The sequence below is a fragment of the Tasmannia lanceolata genome, unplaced genomic scaffold, assembly GCF_043159265.1.
Source record: "Tasmannia lanceolata isolate RefF3 unplaced genomic scaffold, GAP_Taslan_0.1 ptg000020l, whole genome shotgun sequence".
NCBI lineage: Eukaryota > Viridiplantae > Streptophyta > Magnoliopsida > Canellales > Winteraceae > Tasmannia > Tasmannia lanceolata.
This window is the reverse complement of record NW_027518697.1, coordinates 14,032,547-14,044,149: the sequence shown is the minus strand read 5'-3', so window position 1 is coordinate 14,044,149 and position 11,603 is coordinate 14,032,547. Positions and strand designations below refer to the sequence as shown.

At 39.3% G+C, this 11,603-nt stretch overlaps 1 pseudogene; it reads left to right on the top strand.

Moving 5' to 3' along the window:
* Positions 1–8,198: 8,198 nt before the first annotated feature.
* On the top strand, positions 8,199–8,720 carry LOC143853780 (RING-H2 finger protein ATL80 pseudogene; annotated as a pseudogene).
* The last annotated feature ends 2,883 nt before the right edge of the window (positions 8,721–11,603 follow it).

The window sequence follows — 11,603 nt, the reverse complement described above, 5'->3', positions numbered from 1 at the left end:
AATGGGCTAGGGACTTAGGGCCATTGGAAGAAAAGATGGTGACTCATGACTTAAAGAGAATACCAAAAAACTACTAAAAATAGAAATAGTTCAATAAAATACAGGAATTGTTTTTACTAAAATAACCCTCAAATAATAGTAACAAAAAATTAGAGAGTATTTTCCTAAAATAGTATAATATAATCTCTCTCTCTCTCTCTCTCTCTCTCTCTCTCTCTCTCTCTCTCTCTCTCTCTCTCTCTGCAAGATTTAACCTGGAATGGCGGCACCGGCGTCAAAATCGGCATTGTTCAACTTTCACTTGGTCGTGCTCGTTGCGATCTTTTCATGCACCTTAATCTACGTCGTGGGACTCACCCTGTGCGCCTGCATCCGCCGTTCATCCTCCGGCAATGTTCAGTTAAGATTATGCCGGCCGATTGTGAGCCCTAAACCTATTATTGGACTCAAATCATTTAAATTTGAGTCCAATAATAGGTTTAGGGATAACAATCGGTTGTCATAATCTGAAAAGAATTGCGCCTTAGTGTTCTTCGGATCCTACTTCCTGTGTCTTGGTCACAATCTATTTCAAATCAGACCATCCATTGGAGCACCCTAGTAGGTCCTACTTACATTTTACAAGATTAAAATTCTCGGAAGAGGGCCAGCTCGAGCATGAGCAGTAGCTGCGAGAGGGTGACTCATGACTTCAGAGAGATTAACCAAAAAAACTACTAAAAATAGAAATAGTTGATAAAATGAGTGACTTTTTTTTTACTAAAATAACCCTCAAATAATACTTAAAGTAAAAAAAAATTAAAAAGCATTTTCGTAAAATAGTATAATAAAATCTGATTTAGGACTGGCTTTTGTTAGGGTTGCTAGCAAAATGTCGCCGCACTGAGGTTTCATTATAGATGAGTTTGGGGAGTGAAAGGAGGATCTTCTTCTTAAGTCCTTTGTTCGCCCGAGTTTGAGGATGTCCATTGCCGGAGGATGAACGGTGGATGCAGGCTCACAAGTGAGTCCCATGACGTAGATTAAGGCGCATGAAAAGATCGCAACCAGCATGACCAAGTGAAGTTGAACATTGCGGATTCTGACGCCGGTACCGCCATTCTCGTGAAGCCTTGCCGGAGAGAGAGAGAGAGAGAGAGAGATGGTTTTGTAGGTTTAGGAGCTCTGGTGAGTTGGCTGATTTTATAGAAAATTTGAAACCCAGAGTTATGAAAATCATGAAAAGAGAGCCACCTACAGTCACGGAAGGTTTGTAAACGAGAGAGAGGTGGTTTTGTAGGTTTATCATCAGAATTGCGTGTGTACGTAAAATGGTAAAAGAGGTGGATTCTTTTTCACCCGTTTGGTTTTGAAATTAAAAATTGGTCTCGTGAGATTTTGATATTTACACCCCTTTGGTTTTGAAATTAAAAATGCCATCACCACGCATTGTTTTAGACCTTGTTCATTTAGGCCCTGTTTATTTAAGATTATTACAACCAATTCTGAGAGTCAAACCTATTATTGGACTCAAAATTACGTTCAAATTTGAGTCCAATAATCAGTTTAGGACTCACAATCAGTGGTCAGAATCTTAAACGGACATAAACGAACATGACTTTAAGACTGTGTCAATCGATTGTGAGTGCCAAACCTATTATTAAATGCAAAATTACGTTTAAATCTGAGTCGAATAATCGATTTAGCACTCACAATCGGTTTTCAGAATCTAAAACCAACAGTGCCTTAGCGATCTAAATGTAGGGGTTGTGAATGGACCCACATCGACCCCATCCAAATCCTAACAAATGAACGGTTTGTATATCATCCTATGAAGTGGGCCCTACTGTACCTTTTGAAAAATACCGGACTTCATGTGGCACTCATAATATATAATCTTGTGAGTTTTGGGGTTTCTACAAAAGAAGTCTCCTACTTCTTATTTACAAAAGCAATCTTCTAGTTTGACAATTTACAAATAAAGTCATCACATCTGAGTGAATTTTGCAAATCCAGTCTTTCCATCAATCTATACTAAAATAGTATATTTTTTACTAATAAAATGACCAAAATATCCTTGTAGGTGAAAATTTACCTAAGTAAAAACCTTGATTTAATTTGGGAAATGATATCCTTCCAATCAAAACATGAGTTAAAATTTGGGGCACCACTTGATCCGTGGGTTTGATTGGAGTTTGTGGGACTCATCCTACCTTATAGATGGATTTGGGTGGAGATAGTGGGCCGTGTAAAATGGTGGCCCATCATATGCATGGGTTTGGGTAGAGATGGTGGTTCCTATCATATCAAAATCAGAAAGTGTAAAATGGTGCGCGCCCCATCCATTCAATTCATTGGAGTAAAATGATGGGCCTTACCTTATCAAAACTTGTGTTGTAAAATGATAGACCCCACCCATACTATGCACAAGGTGTTAAAAAATAAAACATGCTTATGTAACAAATCAAGAATCACTTTTTGCATGACTAAATTTGTTGCCGGGATTTCAGATCACTTCTTAGTTGTGTGCTAACTTCCTTCCTAATAATACGGTGGCTGGCTAAGTAATTTGAAGGGGAAAATAGTGGGTGTAACTATAAAGAATGAGGGTGTGAAAATATCAGTTTCAGGTTGGAAATAGAAAATTAAGAGAGGCGCTGGGGGAGGGGGGGGGGGGATGTTAGATATCAACACCACTCCCTAAAATTTATTAATTTTGAAATAGAAATGGTAGAAAGGAGAAATTATATGATGCCCGACCGTGAAAATAAAGGGTGGAGAGAGAGACAAAACTTCTCTCCCTAGATTTTTAATCCAAGGGAGAGCTCCATTTTTTACTTTTCCTTGGTTCAAAAACCAAGGCAGCAGGTTTTGTCTCCTTCCGCCATTTACATTTTGACGGCTAGGCATCATATAATTTCTCGGTGGAAAGAATCACAACATTTTCTCGTATGCCTTACAAAATTTTCCAGCATACATTCCATCAACCTTGGGCACATTGTTGCCTATACCATCTTAATTGGATGATCCTAGACCTTTACTTTGTGGGCCAGCTCTTGATGGCAAACCAGATCAATGGTCCCTATTACACGTCTCATGTGGGGCCAAATGTTTATCGATCACCCTCATTGTCGGAACAAAAGGGTATTATAAAAGTGAACGAACGTGGGAGACATGTGTATTGTAGAAACTGAGTTTGAGTTGAATATCCTCTCTGCAACGGTGTGCATACGAGGTGACTGTATTTATAAAAGATAAAGATTACATGGGATGAGATCATGATAGATCCTGTACAATTCTTATCTAGAAAGACTGAAGTAACTGAAGGCTCGGTTAGCCCTCTTAATGGCCAACATATTAGCCAATGGATAGGTATATATTTCAATTCAGTTTCTCATCTTTATCCTAAACACTTCCCCGCAAGTGAAACGGCCGCGAGCAGACCGTGAGCTTGGATCGCAATAATTGAAACCGAGATGAACTTAGCGGCTTGGTAAGAAAATCCGCAATCTGATCCATGCTTGGAATAAAGCGTACATCAAGTTCTTTGCGCCCGACTTTGTCACGAACAAAGTGAGAATCAACTTCTACATGTTTAGTGTGGGCATGAAAAACTGGATTTGCGGAAAGGTAAATGGCTCCAATATTGTCACACAATAGATTCGGAGTAATTCGAGATGGAAATCCTAGTTCCTGAAGAAGTGAATGAAGCGATGTTACTTCAGCTGCGGCATTTGCCAATGCGTGAACTCCATGAAATCAAATTTGGACCAAGGAAGACACAATATCCACCAGTAGATTTACGATCATTGGGGCAGCAGGCCCAATCGGCGTCAGAGATGGCACACTTTGTTCACAGCAAACGAAATGTCTAGACAAGTAAGTGATAAATATTGTAGCACATCAACAGTACTGCGATACTCAGAAGGATCCGTAAGTGGAGTGCCAGAGAATCTGCAAAGCATTAAAGAGGAGGCCATTGGGGTGTTGCAAGGCTTTGCGCCATCCATCTTTGTGTGGGATAGAATGTCAGCAATGTACTTGCTTATATAATAGAAGACCACTAGAAACGTCTTGGACTTCCATGCTCATGCATATTTTTATCTTTATCCTATGTATACAAGTCACTAATTTCAATTCAGTTTCTTATCTTTATCCTTAACATGCAATGTACTTGCTTATATAATAGAAGACCACTAGAAACGTCTTGGACTTCCATGCTCATGCATATTTTTATCTTTATCCTATGTATACAAGTCACTAATTTCAATTCAGTTTCTTATCTTTATCCTTAACATGTATGATAAATTATTGCAAAGATTAAAGTTTAGCATTTGTTGGCAAAACCCATGTTTGCATTGCAAGAAAAACATTTCTGATGGATCCTTGGAAAAAAAATTCTATCTACGATTTAGAGGGAAATGATATTATTATGGTTAATTAAATGGGACATCATCATAAATTGAAGGCCCTTCCAGATAAAAAATGAATAGGGTTGGTTCAAGTTATCTTTTTCGTTTATATAAAACTGGGAAACCTTGGGTTTATCTGATGAGTGTATAAAAATCTTCTCCTCCCTCCCCGAGCATCTTTTTTTTACTCACTGGGTGATTCTAGCTAATATAAATTCAAATTATGTGATGCCTAATCTGGGGTGGTTGAAGTTAAACTTTGATGGCTCAAACTTGAGAAGCCCAAGGCCGTCGGTATAGGAGGCCTTCTAAGGGATGAGAATAGCTCTATAAAGAGGGCATCTTCCTGCCCGATAGGGTATAAGGCTGATGTCGGAGACAAAAATGGACAATCTAATAGTAGAAGGAAATTCCCTAACTCATCAGATGGTTGGAAGGTTGAAACCCCCACCCTTGGAAATTTTCAGAGTTCGTTGATGAGATCTAGCTTGGATAGGGTCATGGGTCACTTCCAATTGTTGTATCCTCACGGTGAAATCCATCAGAAGTTGAGTAGTGTTATTTTTCTTTTCTTTATATTGAAAGAGGAGAATATACCGATCTTTATTTTTCATTTATTTCAAATCACTTCATATTATCTTAGGCACTACCTTCATTTTTATCTGATTGCGCGCATCCTTAGGAATAGTCCCACCCTAAAAAAAAATATTTGGGGGGGGGGGGCGGCATACCCTATGTCAGCAAAAAAAAAAGTTTGATATTTTAAAATATTTTTCTTTCCAAACTTCTCAAAAAAAAAAACCAATCCAAACAGGGCCTAGAGGATGGTCGATGGATCAAAGACTTAGGCAATGTTTGGCAGCCATGAATTTTTTTCCATGATAAATTAGTTTATCAAGTGGTGAGATTGTAGGCGTGTGGGAGAAGGAGAGGGTGAGCAGTGGCTTAAAAATAAGGAAAAATCAATCATATTTTAGGCATAGTTTTTTGTTTCCTTGTTTTTCAGCCTTTTCTCACCCTCTCCTCTCTCAGTCCCTCCCATGTCTATCACTCTCAAACCCTCCTCACCACTAAGTAAGCTAATATAATGAAAAATAAATTCACGATGGCCAAACATCCCGGGCTTGTGATCACCTGACCAATGGATCCAAAGAAGTAGATCATGGGCTAGTTTTGTCTGCTTAGATGAGTGCTCTAAAGTGAAGAAGCTTAAAAGTGGCTTTTTTAGCAGTTTCCTTATTTTTTAGGGAAATAATATCAACATAACCATGTTTTAATAATTACACTAACTTAGCTTGTCTTTTTGCTCCTCCTGGAAAAGGAGAAGCTGCTGTTGGATCAAATATCAAGGATGGGATGATGGGTGCGTTTTATATGGCCCTTCATCATATAATTTCTCATCTTTGACAGCTCTTTAAATAATAAAAGACAAGATAGTTTAGCGCAATTATTAAAACATGGTTGCCCTTATATCATTTCCCTTTTATATTGGTATTATATAGGCAACTTAGTAAAAAGCCGTTTTATGGCTCACTTTTGCAGCATAGAACAAACGCGTCCGTGAATTATTTGAATAAGACAAAACCTTATCCCCTTAAAAACAGACTAAACAGTGAGCAGCGAAACGGTTTTTTTGCGACATTCCCTAGACACCCCCGGAGATGACTAGATAGAGAGAAAGAGGACAAGCTTTTTCATTCTGTAAGTTTCAGCTCCTATTGTTTGTCTTCTTTCTAAATTAAACAAACTGCCTCATTCCCCTTCTTTTTGTTAGTCGAGGAAAGACCGAAAGACATCCAAAGAATGGAAATCTGGGAAACGGGATGATACCCCCCCCCCCCCCCCCCCCGCGCGGCCCCCTAATGTTATTCGTTAAGTTTTAAAGGAAAAATAAAGTGTTAGATGGGGTGAATTTATCCTCGAGCAGTGAACCATTCTCACAGAAACCGTTAAAGGGGGGATTTTATCCGTTTAAGGAGGGCGGAGGGAATATCAGCTCCCCTGGGAAAAGGTGGTGACTCACTAACTCTCTCCATGGTATTCAATTTAAAATTAAAGGGCTCATAAAGTTTTTTTTTAAAATGATACCGTTGAAACCTCTACAAGTAAACGGTTAGATCAAACGTAGAGTTGAGTACAATAGCCAGTTTTCGACTCAAAATCCACATTTTAAGGACATGTTTGTTTAAGATCATGACAACCGATTTTGAGTGCCAAGCCGATTATTGGACTCAAAATTATGTTTAAATTGGAGTCCAATAATAGGTTTGTCACTCACAATAGGTTGTCATAATCTTAAACGAACAGGACCTAAATTGTGACAACCAATTGTGAGCCCCAAATTTGAGTCCAATCATAGGTTTGGGGTTCACAATCCATTGCCTTAATCTAAAACAAACAAGGACAAAGGAGGCCTTAATTTGGGAAAGCACAATCATGTTTTAATAATTACACTAACTTGCCTTGTATTATTACATATATCTTGATCGATATGGGACCAAGTCGTCCAATCATTGATTCTAGAAATTTGTACCTTTTTATAATTTGCTCTTAATTTTTCTATAAAAACACCCATCTCACGAGAGGTTCAAAGCCTACAAAACCGCCAATTCCTCTCTCTCTCTCTCTCTCTCTCTCTCTCTCTCTCTCTCTCTCTCTCTCTCTCTCGGAAATAAGAACTGTAAAAGAGGACGGATTTGGAATTTTATGTTGAGATAAATAAACTAATCTACTCGGTTTGTTACAAAATTATTAGGATACTGATATTGGCACTACCATGTTTTAATGATTTCACAAACTCAGGATGTCTTTTTCTTTTTGACTGGCTTATGACTAGGGGTGTCAATGGACATTCCGAATCTGAACTTAAAGGACAGGACCATGATCCATGGACACATTTTAGGACCCTACCGTAGGATCCGAAAATGTTACTGATCGGATCCAGACAACCAACAGAAGCCCGGGAGACAATCCTAAATCCGAATTTTACTATACTATTTTACAAAAATACCCTCTAATATTAGAGTGCTGCTATGGAAACCGAAGCAACCGAGAGCGGAATCCAACAAATCTATTCACACCACATAAGCATTGGAGGAGTAGTTTTGTCTTTTTAGGAAAAGAAAAGCCAAAAAATCAGGAAAAGATTACTAAGGTGTGATAAGGCTATGTGTTCGGTTACACACTAACCTTGGTTCTACTCTCGGTTACCAAATCATTATTCTTTTTTTCACAATTGTATGTGTTATTTTGGGGTTATTTTACTAAATACAAGCCATATGCATTTTTTCATCTTTCAAGTTTCTCTGTCACCCTCTTCTCTTTCTTCTCTAACCAGTGACCCTAAGTCCCTAGCCTACTGCGCTGTCGCTGCTGTGACTCACCCTCATAGCTACATGTCACATTTGCATTCGTCCTCTTTTTTAGAATTTTAATAGTAAAATGTAAGTAGGGCCTACAAGGACACTCCGTGGTAGGTCCGATTTGAAATGAATAGTTACCAATACATAGGAAGTAGGATCTGAAGAACACTCCGAACTATCCGACCGATAAGAAATTTGAATGGATCGTGAATCGTGATTAAGACATAGGTGGATCAGAAATGGATCCGTTGACACCCCTACTTGTAACCTTTTGACAGCTGTTTAAATAAGAAAAAGGTAAGCTGATTTTGTCCAATTATTAAAACTAGCAGTGCCGATATCATTTCCCCTTAATTTTTCTATAAAAACACCCAACTCACGAGAGGTCCAAAGTCCAAACCCTACAAAACCACCAACTCTCTCTGTCTCTCTCTCTCTCTCTCTCATGCCTTCTCCGGAAAAACTCCATACCACCGCAACTCCTGCACCGGAGTCGGATTCCGGCAACACAACAGCGCTCGCTTTCGCCCTTTTATGCACTGTAATCTGCCTTATCGGACTCGCCATATGGGCCTGCATCCGAGGTTCCTCCTCCTCTGGCTCCACCGGCAACCCCAATTCTCATATTCCAGCGAACAAAGGCCTTAAGAAGAAAATCCTCCGATCACTCCCCAAACTGATCTACAACAGAGCCTCCAACGGAAAGCTCGCCGACTGTGCAATCTGCCTCACGGAATTCTCGGACGGTGACGAGATCCGAGTCCTCCCTCAATGCGGCCACGTGTTCCACGTCAGCTGTATTGACACGTGGCTCGGGGCCCACTCTTCCTGCCCTTCTTGTCGTCAGATCCTTGTTATCGCTCTCTGTCAGAAATGCGGCGGGTTGCCGGAGAGCTCCGGTGCCGGGGCTGAGACGGAGGGAGCTAACAAAGCGAGGGAAGATGATGACGATCGGTTTTTACCCTAAATAGTAAATCCCGCTCGTTTTCTTTTGTTTTTGTAAAATTTGTAGCTCTTGCTTTCTTTTCTTTTCTTTTCCGTTTCTTTGTTTCAAGTCTGTTGTATGTAATGTACGTATAAAATGATAAGTGTTTTTTTTTTTTTTTTTGGGTAGAAAATATGCTTGTTTAGGTACTAATGTTGGCACTACCATGTTTTAATAATTGCACAAACTTAGCTTGTCTTTTCTCTTTTTATTCAACTGTGAACGGTTAAATAGTTCTCAAAAGCCAATTAATGAAGAAAAGGCAAGCTGAGTTTGTGAACTTATTAAAACATGGTAGTGCCAAAATCAATAACCTTCGTTTTTCAACTTTTTTCCTGGAAGTGGTATATCGGCACTTCACGTGGGAAGGATTCAATGGACCTGATTGTCACGTCCACTATCAACTCAACTCAGCTCAGCTCAACTCAACTGAGCCTTAGTCCCAAACTAGTCGGGGTCGGCTAATGAATCCTTTAGAAAATTTTCATGAAGAGGTGAAAGGATCTACCTGCTCAAATTTACTAAGTCTAATCCTGACACTAATTGGGTTCATCTACATTTATCATTTTCTTCCATTCTCTCCTATCCAAGGTTATGTCACGTACACTATATCAATGATAAAATTGAGAGAGAGAGAGACGGCGTAGCTATCAAAAAGAGAGTTGAAATTATCCGGATTTCTCGTAGTGGTTTCTTTGTTTTTAAGAAATTTTACATTGGTAATGACGAGTGGCTCCAATCTCATTGAGCTGAGCGAGTGAAGAAATCAAATTGCATGAGGGGCTGGAAGAACCAAAACAAGGGGGTTAGAAATATCATCTCTTCAGTTTTTGATTGAATTTGTTGTACTTTACAGGACAGCGGCAGCAGGAACTAATTTTGCCACTACGCCAAAAGTGATATATTAGCCCCCTTGTCTTCCCCGGTCCACCCTCTATTGTATTTATGCCATACTCTTTGTAATCCCATTCAATTGTAACGGCCTTTAACTGCTAACTAGAAAAAAAAAAAAAAAAAAAAAGGGGGGGGGAGTGCTATTCCCGAAATGGCAAGCTGGACTTTGGTTCTTGTATAAAATATGGCCAGAATAAAATCATTGAACGGAGGACAAGATAAAACTATTCAAGTGGGATAGCCAATCCTAGGAACGGCTTATCTGAGATTTCTATTCCTGTGGAGAACTACCCATTGTGAGGAATCAATAGTCCAGATTTTCCATTGTGGTGGGAGCAGTGTTTAAAAACGCGGATGCAACGTGGAACGTGACCAAATCAAATCCCAGTCGACTCGGCATGGACGCGGCTAAGAACGTGGTTGACGCGGTCATAATTCAGGAGAGTCAAAGGAGTTTTTATAAACTTCGTAAGCCAAACCGTGGAACACGGATGCGTTACAACGCGGAATGCCGCCAAGTTAAAAGGGAGTCGACTCTCCCGAGTCGATGCGGATGTAGGGGAGTTTTCAGACTATGGGTGGAGCCATCATCCACAGGTCAAACCAGGCTGGACAATGGATAGTAAGAACGAATGGCAGAAAAAAAAAATTCCAAACCTAAATTGAACGATTATGATTGTTTGATGGAATTTTTGGGACGTTGGCGATGCATGGTGGGGCCAACCAGATGGACGATTCTAAATGACTGATCCGACTATCCACGGATCCAATAATTCCATTCACATCCATCAAATCGTAAATTATTAATATTCATTATTTTTAGAAGGTAACACATCAAAATGAAGATAATTATAAACTAAGCCATGCATATTCTGTGCCCATAAATACGCATTATATATCTTCAAAATTAGGAGCTAAAGACATATAATCGGCATAGATACTAGTTGGCAAGCTTGTTAAACTAACATCTATAGGAATCAACATGTATGTGGTTAAGGTTGCAACTTGGGTCGGGTTTTACTGGCCCACATAAACCCAACCTAAATAGCATGGGTTGGGTTGCGTAGGGTTTCATGTTAAAAGCCCAACCCAATCTAGGGTCAGTTCAGGTTTAAAGGAAAAAAAACCCGGCCCGACTCTTATAGGTGTACCATGATTTTCTAAAATATCTCTTCAATAACATGCCAAATTATTTTCAAGTATATTTATATAATTATTTCCACTGAGGTGATCAGGTTTGTGATATGAAAGAAATAGTTGCCTTCTTAAATATATATGCACTTGATAACTTAAGTTTAGAGATTTTTTGTGTGAAGACTTGTTATTTTCTAGCTACAATCTTTTAAATTAATCACTACAGGAAGGTAAACATTAAAACCCGACCTGACCTGACCCAAGAAACTATCTCAGATAGGCCAAGTAGACAAATCTTTGGTTTTCCCTGCTACGTTTGGTTGCCGGAATTTTTTTGATTCTTGGGACTCTTGTGGAATTTCCGCAGGAAACTCACGTTTGGTTGGTGGGCCCAAAATAATCCCAGGAACCAAAATAACCCCGCACGAAACGCCAGGAAGGAAAAAAAATACTCCCAGGAACCAAAATAATCCCAGGAGCCAAAAATAAGCTTGCAGAAGATTTTTTTCTCTTCCCAACAGTTCAAGCAACCAAACATGGGATTTTTATTTTACCGGGATACTTCCAGGGAGTTTTTTTTCCCACCAATCTCCCAGGAAGTTTTTTGTTCCACTAAAATCTCAAGAACCAAAAAATTTCCAGCAACCAAACGGCTCGACCTGATCTGACCCAAGGTGATTTCTCAGTTAGGGTAGGGTTATGGAAAACCCGACCAGCCTGACCCGAGATTCAAAGTTGACAACATTTTCTAGTTAATTTCCCTCGGTAGGCAATATAATAATGAAGGAATATGCAACATGTTACATTAGTAACATTATGAAATTTCAATATATTATC